The following is a 10015-nucleotide window of genomic DNA, read 5'->3' as shown; positions in this document are numbered from 1 at the left end:
TCAATCCCCGCCCTGTGCCCCGAAGACCCTCCCCCCGCCCCGCCCCGCGGGTCCGCCCCCAAAGACGCCGCGCCGGGGTAGGTGCGTGCTCCAGTCCAAAAAATCAAGAGCGGGGAAGAGACGCCGCGCTGACCCACGCGGGGCACCTCATTCCCACCTCGGCGCCCACGCTTTTTCTCCCTTGCTCGCTCCCGCCAAGATTTTGTTTGCCTCCACCCGTCGGCCAGGGAAGGGGGCTGATCTGGGGTGATCTTTAACGTTGTTTTGGATAATAGGGGAATCATCGGAGGCGTCATGCCCTTGGGTCCACGTGTCCGTAGGAGCTGCCAGGTGGTAGATGGTCTGGGCGAAGGTTCTGCCGGAGGCAAACTCCTAAGGCATAGTCTAGCATAGGCCGAAGTAAAGGGATAGGGAAGGGTCAGAAGCATCTTTTAGGCCTGTCTGATGAGAAGGAAGACTTCTGCCAAGGCTGGTAGAAAAAAGAACATGTTAGGAGAAAGAGGTCATCAGTTGTTAGCAATGACATGAGTACTTATTATCTAGAGAGCTCGGGAAGCAGGGCTGCCAAAACCAACATCCTCGCTCTGGGGGAATTTGTAATGAAGTTAAGAACACAGGACAAATAGGTGTTTCAAAATTATTATAAAGTATACTATACGAGTTTACAATCCAATTTTCGTTTATTATATAATTTTTCTTAGTGTAAATTCATAGGAGGAAAAGGAAGAGGAAATACAAACATGCTAATTTAATTATTATACATACAGAAGGGTTTGTTAGTTAAATGTATGGTTTTATATGTAATCAAGGACTTCCCTGGTAGCGCAGTGGTTAAGAATACGCCTGCCAATGCAGGGGACACCGGTTCCATCCCTGGTCCAGGAAGATCCCACATGCCGTGGGGCAACTAAGCCCATGCCCCACAACTACTGAGCCTGCGCTCTAGAGCCCGTGAACCACAACTACTGAGCCCACGTGCCACGGTTACTGAAGGCTGTGCGCCTAGAGCCAGTGCTCCACGACAAGAGAAGCCACGGCAATGAGAAGCCTATGCACCGCAACGAAGAGTAGCCCCAGCTCGCCGCAACTAGAGAAAGCCCATGTGCAGCAACGAAGACCCAATGCAGCCAAAAATAAATAAATAAGCAATAAATTTCTAAAAAAAAATTAAACTATGTTAAAAAATAAATGTAATCAAGAACAAATTTAGAAAACAATATAACCCCTCAAATATTCAGAACATTTTATGTTTATATATATATATATATATATAAATATATATATATATATATAGAGAGAGAGAGAGAGAGAGGGAGTGAAACAAATGCAAACACGTTGTGAAATACTTATTAAATTCTATAGACAGAAAAAATAACAGTAAATAGGAACTGAGAGTATATATATACACATCTGTCATGCCTATAAATGTGAGTGAGATAAAATTCACCTATTTTAAGACTTTCAGATTTGTTCACTTAGTGGTACCCAGTCAAAAACAGTAAACAAGAGGGGCCCTGCCTGATGGTCCAGTGGCTCAGACTCCACGCTCCCAATGCAGGGGGCTCACGCTTGATCCCTGGTCAGGGCAGTGGATCCCGCACACCGCAACAAAGATCCCCAAGGGGCAACGAAGATCCCCGCGTGCAGCAACTAAGACCCGACACAGCCAAATAAATAAATATTTTTTAAAAAAGCGATAAACAAGAGACATAACTACAACAAAGTGACATAGAAAGGATGCAATTTAAAATATCAGTAAAAGGGAGAAAATGGGGGTTCTTAATTTAAGATTATGTTGCTTTCAGGACAAAGACATTACCTCATTTAATGAAAATGAGCCTTCAGATACCACAGATGAGAGGAGTTTTTTTTTTAAGGAAAAAAGTCATAGGGGCAAAATTTTTCTTTAGGAATAATGTTATTCTTTACTCCTGTTATATTAAGCTTACTCAGTCATTGTACAGACTTTAGACATCTCTTACATGATATTTAAATAAAAGGCTCTATATTTTGGACACACACACAGAAGGAAATGAGCCTTCATAATGAAAAATGGTCCTTCATAATGAAAAATGGTCCTTCATAATGAAAAATGGTCCTTCATAATGAAAGATGGTATGCCAACATGAAGATGTAATATATATGAACACTACATGGCTCAGCATTCATAAAATAAAATGGCAGGAAATAGAATGAGAAGTTAACTAATGTACCTTTGTTAAAATGCACAGTAATAGGTAAAGAATAGTAAACTTAGTCATTTGAACTTATATAACTATTGAATTCTGTGCCTAAATACAGACAATGGTCCTTTTGCAGTTTTCATAGAACATTCACAAAATAACTGTGTATCAGGACATATGTTAGGACAGGGCCACACGCTATGGCCTATGTGCCAAATCTGCTCTGCTGCTTGATTTTGTAAATAAGGTTTTATTGGAACACAGGGATGCTCACTCTTTCATGTCTGTGGCTGGCTTTGTGCTCCAGGTGCAAAGCTGAATAGCTGAGAGGGATATTGCATGGGTCACAAACTCAAAAACTTTTGCAGTCTTGCCCATTATACAAAAAGTTTGCTGATCCCTAAATTAGTTTGTAAACACTAATAATTCCAAAGTATAAAAGAGTATTAATATATATGTATCAATATATAGATAGATATTGATATGTATATGTGGTCACAATGTTTTAAAAATAGGAATGAAAGAAAATATTGGAAAATAAACACCACAACAAAAATCCTTACTGTCTGGAAGCTAATTTTATGAACTCAAACTGTTATGAAAATACGCACACCTTGAATAAATGAGTAAATAAAAATCAGATTAAAATATCTAAAGTAATAATGAAAAACCATAGATCAGAGTGTATATGATATAGTTCAAGTAGTGCTCAGAGGAAAATGTTATAGTAAGTAATTATACTAATAAATAAGTGAGAATGAAAATAAATGAATAAAAGATCAAATTTAAAAATTTAAAACAATAACAATAAAATAAAATTGTAGGATGGGAAGTAGAAAGATTGAATTAGGAAAAGAATAACAGAATCAATAGATAAACGCAGGAGGCGGCTTTTTGAAAAAAATGAATATATATTAGGTAACCTAACCAATTAAAACATTATTATCAAATATACTATAAATGACTATAATTGATAAGTTATGTCATTATAAATGTACCATAAGTTCATTGTAAAAGAAATATGGAGAATACAAACACATAATAGAAAAAAGTTAAAATCACCCATAATCAAACTACCCAGCAATCAACTGTATTTATTACCTTTTTGGTATATTTTACCTGTATTTCATTTTTCTGCATTTATATTTATATATTTCACAAAATTTTGATCATGCTGTTTAACCAGCTTCTCAACCTGCTTTTTCTTTAACCTCATGTTATATAAAAAACATTTTCATTAAATGTTCTTAGAAAATATAGTTTTTAATAACTGCATATATGAATACAGGTATAATTTTTAATCACTCCATTATTGAATATTTAGAATGTTTCCAATGTTTAGGTTTTATATAATGCTGTGTTTGTTGAATTCTCTTATTTCTGATTTCATTAGAATCAACTCCTAAAAATGGAATTACTAGGCCATAAAGCACACCTATCCCTAAACCCTTCAATATAGATTGACAAACTGCAGTACGCAAAATTTAATTTTCATTTCCTTTTACTACATATGCTGTTACATGCCAGGGACTACAATCAGAGAGGCAGCAATTCACGGTCCCTGCCCTTAAGAGAAGGGTGGCCAGTGGTCCAGACATGTAGACAGCGTTCCACAACAAGGCACAAGTGAAGTAAGCAGGCAGACAAAATGCTGAGAAATTTCCACAGAGAGCCAGGAGAAAACTGTTCCAGACAGCAGGTTGAAGATGTCCGCTTGTCTGAAAGCTAGAAAGGACCTGGTATATTAGTTTGCCATCTATGCAAAACTTAATAAATTCCAGGTAGAAAAAAAAATGTCAAAGAGATACACTGTGGGCAAGTGGGAGAGTAAACTGTGTACAGAGGTGCTGACTTTCTCTCAAAGGGAAATTTCCTAAACTGAATGCAGGTCTTTGGCTCTGAGGAGAGTCACAGCTTATGGCTGACAGTGGACACCTTCGTCTGGTGTGGGTAGGAGAGGCTTCGGGCATGCTCACGGCGAGCTCCCACCCAGACGTTTTAAGAAGGAGGGCTAGAGGCAGAGGAGGGATGAGCAGCACCCTTGGGGCAGAAGAGAGGAAAGGCTGGAAGCCGCAGGATTCCAGGCTTGGTGGAGGAGAGATCGTCTCTGCCACGTTTGTGGCCCGTGTGGTCCGAGGCCCCATAACACGTGTTCCCGTGGCACTTGTTAGTGATCCCCCAGGCCCGCTGCAGCACGATCTGCACCTGAACATCTGCACACTTTCTCACCCATCTCTCATCTCATCTGTTGCCGGTCACTTGTTGGTTGGCGTGGTCAGCAGGAGGAAAGGCTGGGAAAGCTGCCTGGCTGCGTGTGGAGCCTGAGTGTCCAGCTGAGACTTGAACAGGATCCTTTAGGGCTTCAAGGCTGTGGGTGGGTTGGGTGTAGACAAACCAACTTGCCTAGTGGAGCCTTCAGGTGGAAAAATCTCTTCAAAGTTCAGAAGCATAATTGAAAAGCTCTCCACAGGTCCTGGCCTGACACAAACCATGGGGTCAAAGAGCCCTGGGAGGCCTCGTTGGGAGGCTCTCTATGGCTGGAAGATGCATGCTTGCCCCACAGGCCAGATACAAGATGTTGATTGCTGTTCCATTAGTTGTCTCTGAGCTAGCTGCCTCAGTCAGGTATCCAGAGATTTAAATGAAGTTAAATTTGGAGTCTCTCAGCAGAAGTGTTGGGAGTGTGTGGAGGCCTTATATTTCCATTGTGCGTCCTGCAGGCATCTTATGAAGGACCTGGATCTAGGCCAACTTGGACAAGTCACTTAACTGAGCTTCAGCTTTCTTTCCTCGTAAGGTAGGGACTGCAGTGATTCCCTCGCCTACTTCAAGGCGATATCCTGGCAACAAGAGGACACCATGTGGGCCCACTCTGAAATCTTTAAAGCGGTCTGCCAATAAAAGTGGCTGGCGGTCGCACCTTCCCAGCAATGCCTCACCTGGTCTGGGGTGGAGAGGGTGTCAGGAGTGAGCACACTGTCCCTGAGATGAACGAACACAGCCCAGCCAGAGGTGTTCCTTCACTGAGGCCCGGGCTGCAGAGGTTCACACTTTGCATGTACACAGGCTAGTTTCAGATGGAGACTGGAAAATAGGCAGGTGTAAGGGTGCAGTCCTCCTCAAATCTTTGGCTTCAAATAATCCATCCCAAACTGGTACCCGAGCCCCCCAGTATCAAAAAGGAAACATGCTATAGACCCCGAAAATGTGTTTCCCGAAAGGCCTAGGTTTGCTCTCCCAGTCATCAGTATCTAAAATGGAAATAGCAGTAGGCTTAAAATCTTAACTTCGAGGTACTCGGGGACAAAGGCATTTTCATCAGAAAGAAAGGGATTTAATAATGAAAACACAGAGAGATAAATTGTTTTCACACCCTGAAAAAAGAGAAGAGAAATGTCAGCCTTATGGGAGTGGCAGAATCAGCAGTTAGGATTTTGGGATGTCAACTCTGGTGGAGAAGAGACTCCAGCCTGTACCCCCCCTGCCCACCCTCCCCGGTATGCCTGGTTAGGAGGTGAGTCCTGCATGCATGGTGGCCCCTGGGCTGGCCAGAGCAGCAGAGTAAGTGCAGGGGTTCCTGAACAGAACAGTTTTACCCTCCCTCCTCAGGGACACCTAGCAATGTCTGGAGGGTGGGCTAGTGGCAGGTGGCCAGGGATGCTGCTAAACACACTACAATGCCCAGGACGAACTCCACCACAGAGAATGATTCAGCCCAGAATGTCAGCAGTGCTGAGGATGAGAAACCTATGTATGTGGTAATGCTGGCCTCCAGGAGAAGCTCAGGTGACAGCCCAACCCTCTTCCTGCCCACAAGGGAGTGATGGTCCTCTCCTGTAGCTTGGTCAAATGTAAGGACCTTTTGCTGTCCACTCTTGGTGAGTGACCCAGTGCCCTGGCCTTAGGATCTGGGAACTGACGGCCTTGTTAGCTCCCCGAATTCCATGGACTCAGGGTGCACCTTACCCCACCCTCCCCTCTGTTGTTGAGCAGGGTCTGAAAAGCCAGAGGGAGTGGCTGCTGGATTTGGTGCTAGCAGGCTTGGTCTTGGTCTCACTGGTAATGTACAATGTATATTTGGGGTAGAAAGAGACAAATTAGGCCAATTAGTAGTGAGGTGGTGGCTGCTCTGTGGAGCACCCTTGAGTCACGAGACCCCAGGGTCAACTGATAAGTAGCAGAGGTGTGATGAAGACACAGCCTCACACCCTACTCCACAGCCTGGGCCTTTCAGAGCTCACCTCTTCAGAAGGCTCTCCCAGGCACCGACGGCCCCATCCCCAAGCCCCAGCACGCTGCCAACTTTACACTGGACATCTAGGGGTAGTGCGGGGTGTGGTGTCCACGCCAGACTAAAGTCCAGGCCAGAGGGGCTCAGCCTGAGGCTGAAAGGAGACGGCTGGGTCGGTAGGTTAGTGGAGGGTATCTCTTGGGAGGGAATCACAGGGAATTTTGACATCTTCTCAGTTATCTTCTGCATTTTGAACACTTCTGCCATAAGTATGCATTTCTGTAATCCAAACCTTATTAGAGTGGAAGCTTAGTGGGGCAGCTTTGCAAAAGGGTCCTGCCTGACTCTTGACCCACCGGTGTGCCTAAATGCACGTGAAGCTGGGGGCTTGGTCAGCAGTGGGGACCTCCTGAAACTATTTACAACCTGTAAACGGTGCGTGCTCCTCCACGGGAGACTTCAGTTCTGTGATTCTCAGGTTCTTCATCTGTGCAGAAAAAGGGCAGATGACGTTCTGCAAATGTCCACAATTCCCCGTGGAGGATGTGCCTCTGGGCATGAACATGTGCTGGAGTGCGGTGACGCTGGCGTCTGCCCCTCACAGCTCCATCTCAGACACTCTAAGCAGAGCTACCTATTTTATATTTTCCTTCCCTTCTGAAGACATTGGCTGGCACTTGGCCGTGGCCCAGGGTGTACGCCTTCCTCAGGACGGGGCTTCGAGATGGTACACACGTCCCTCCTTCCCAGCCACACACCTTCTTTCCGAGAAGAAAGCTTGCAGAATCTCTCCCCTCTCCTACTTTGCCAGCAAAGCAGCTGCTTCGTCCTCTTCTGTAACCTGGGCTCTCCCATCTGTCTTCAGTTTTTCATGTGCTCGTAGCTGGCTAGAAACCTGCCAGGGGTGATTTTCAGATGAACTTGAGTAACTTGCCCTTGGAGATTAGTTAAGAGCCTGTAGGTCCCGAAGGGATTTGTGGAAAAGATCCAGCAGAGTCTCCTAGAACCCGAGGTGGCTGTGGCTGGAGCCAGGTGAGCCACAGGTTAGGGGCGTCTGGCCCTCATCTGTGAAATAGGGGTGCAGTGAGGACTCCCCTCCAGAGGTTGTCATGAGGCTTAATGTGTGAATGCACTGACCACTCAGAGCAGCGCTCACAGCAGGGAGCAGTGCGTGTGTGTGCGTGTGTGTGCGTGTGTGTGTGCGTGTGTGTGTGTGTGTGTGTGTGTGTGTGTGTGTGTGTGTGTGTGTGTGTGTGTGTGTGATTGTAGCCGCTGGGCTTCGCTTTTCTGCACTAACCCCTTCTTCAGGGGAAGCAAGGAGAGGCATGGGAGGGAGGGAGGGAGGGAGAAGGCTAAGGAAACTTGGCAGAGGGAGGTCCCTGGGAAGGGTTTCTGCCACTCATGCATGGGTGGCCCGGGATCCAAACTTGGGGTTTTATACCAGGGCGTGTGAGCAAGGGGCTGCAGCCAGGAGCAGAGCATTTATCGACCGCGCACAGGTCTGGACAGAGCAGGAAGACACCAAGGCTCTGCTTCCTCCCAGCTGTCAAGGCCCGAGACAATAGGTTACCCCTTCTGAGTCCCTGAGAAATTGGGAGCTGCTATAGTCCAAGGGCACAAAGTTTCAGTTATGCCAGATGAGCAAGTTCTGGAGTTCTGCTGTATAATATGGTGCCTGTAGTTAACAATACTGTATTGTGTGCTTAAAATGTACTAAGAGGATGGTTCCTTTCTTAAGTGTTCTTACCATACACACAAATGATGATAATAGGAATAATAATAAATAAAGGAATGAATAGGTCAGGAGCAAACCTTTGGAGTGACAGATATGTTTACGGTGTAGGTTGTGGTGATGGTTTCATGGGTGTAATCTGTCTCCATACTCACGAAGTTGCATATATATTAATTATGTACAGCTTTCCGTATGTCAATGATACCTTCATAAAGTGGTTTAAAAAAATAAAATAAGGGAGAATATAGTCACTCCAAGTACTGAGCACATTGCCTGTCACAGTAAATAAGCAAATAAATGTAATTATGGTTTAACCTTAGCTCAGGACTGAGAGTGGGTGCTTGGCAGGTGGTGTCTGTGGCCAGCTGCTCCACCCTGGGTCAGCACCGCTTCTGTGAAGCACAAGGGCTGCCCAAACACAGAGACCAGCTCCAGGTGCAGCTCCTGACGGAGGAGGTGGGCTGGTCGCAGACACCTTGCCTTGGTTACTTGCTATTCCCTGCCCCGCACACCCTTTCACTGTCCTGGTCCTTAACCTTTAGCTCCTGTAAGAAGCGGGGTTTGCAGATTCCTGAAGACATTTTGCAGTGCCTTTGTTCCTCATCCTTGGGTCTGGACATAAAGGCAGGAAAACAGTACTCTATGAAAGCAGCAATCGTAAACGTCAGGCACGCTCACTGTCAGATGCCTCAGACTTCAAAGAAATGGCAAACTAAGCATATCACTTTATACACAGCCCTCTTTAAGTACACATACTTGTACATAAAACGAAACTGTACTGAAAATAAATCTTATTACTGAACGTTTGCTTTCCAGAAGACACTTTGGTGTAAAAGTCCCTAAGAAAATGTATTTTTTAAAGGACCAAAAATGGGGTGAATGTGTAAATGCAAAGTATGTTCCACAGGTAAAGACCTTTTTCTTAACGACGGAAGGTGAAGTGAGCAGGCTGTGCAATTTGGATTCCAGCTGCATCTCCATCACTACCCTTGGGAGTGTGCTGGAAGGACCCCAGAGGGCTGGCTCGCTGGGATGAGCTTATAGACTTTGACCCCCGACTGGGAGGATGGTAGGCATCCCTGCTGCTCTGGGTTCATCAAGACCCAAAGTGGGTGAGGAGGGGGCTGGGTGGGAGGTGAGCGAGGGCACAGTTTTGCCCAGAGCTGCCTTGGTGGCCTGTATTAGAGGAACAGAAGGCCAGAGCAGGCCTGGGTGAACCCGAGGTGCCGGCTGAATGTCTTGAGCTGGGGCAGCAGTTGCCTTTTCCTGGTGCCTGGTCTTCCCCTCAGCGTCCCCTGCTGGTCATTTTCTGGTCCGGTGACCTCCCGCCAAACCAACACCTGTAGCCGTTCAAGGAAACAACTGCGTCCTTCCTCGCCGAGGCTCTCCACCCCACACCCCGGTCTGGCCGGCCCAGCACAGCCCCTTGGTCCTCCTGCTGGCTTCGTTGTTCCCCTGAATGTTCCCTGTCATAGCACTCGTCACACCACACTGTCATTTTCTGTCTCTCTGTCTGTCCTTGTCTGGATACAGTTTATTCATTCTAGATTGTTATGGGTTAACCCAGCACTCTTAGAACTGGGTGGAAATCTTCCTGGAAGGTGGTGCTCCAGTACGCAATTATAAAACTCACAGTAGCACATGAAGAAAGTGAACAAGGAACTTCCTTAGCCTAAGGAAGACAAGGTTTGGATTCAGGCAACACCCAGTTTGATACCCAGTCCTTTAACCAGAGGCCCTCTGTCCTCAATATGCACCCAATCTAGCTGTTCTAGCGTGTCTTACTAAAAAGCCCAAGGACAAACTGGAAGGCCACTGGGTTCCCTCAGACTATCCTCTCCTGGCCTCTGGTCCTGTTCATTCCCCCAT

This window comes from Lipotes vexillifer, unplaced genomic scaffold, assembly GCF_000442215.2.
Source record: "Lipotes vexillifer unplaced genomic scaffold, Lipotes_vexillifer_v1.1 scaffold1012, whole genome shotgun sequence".
Lineage (NCBI taxonomy): Eukaryota > Metazoa > Chordata > Mammalia > Artiodactyla > Lipotidae > Lipotes > Lipotes vexillifer.
This window is presented reverse-complemented; position numbering follows the sequence as displayed.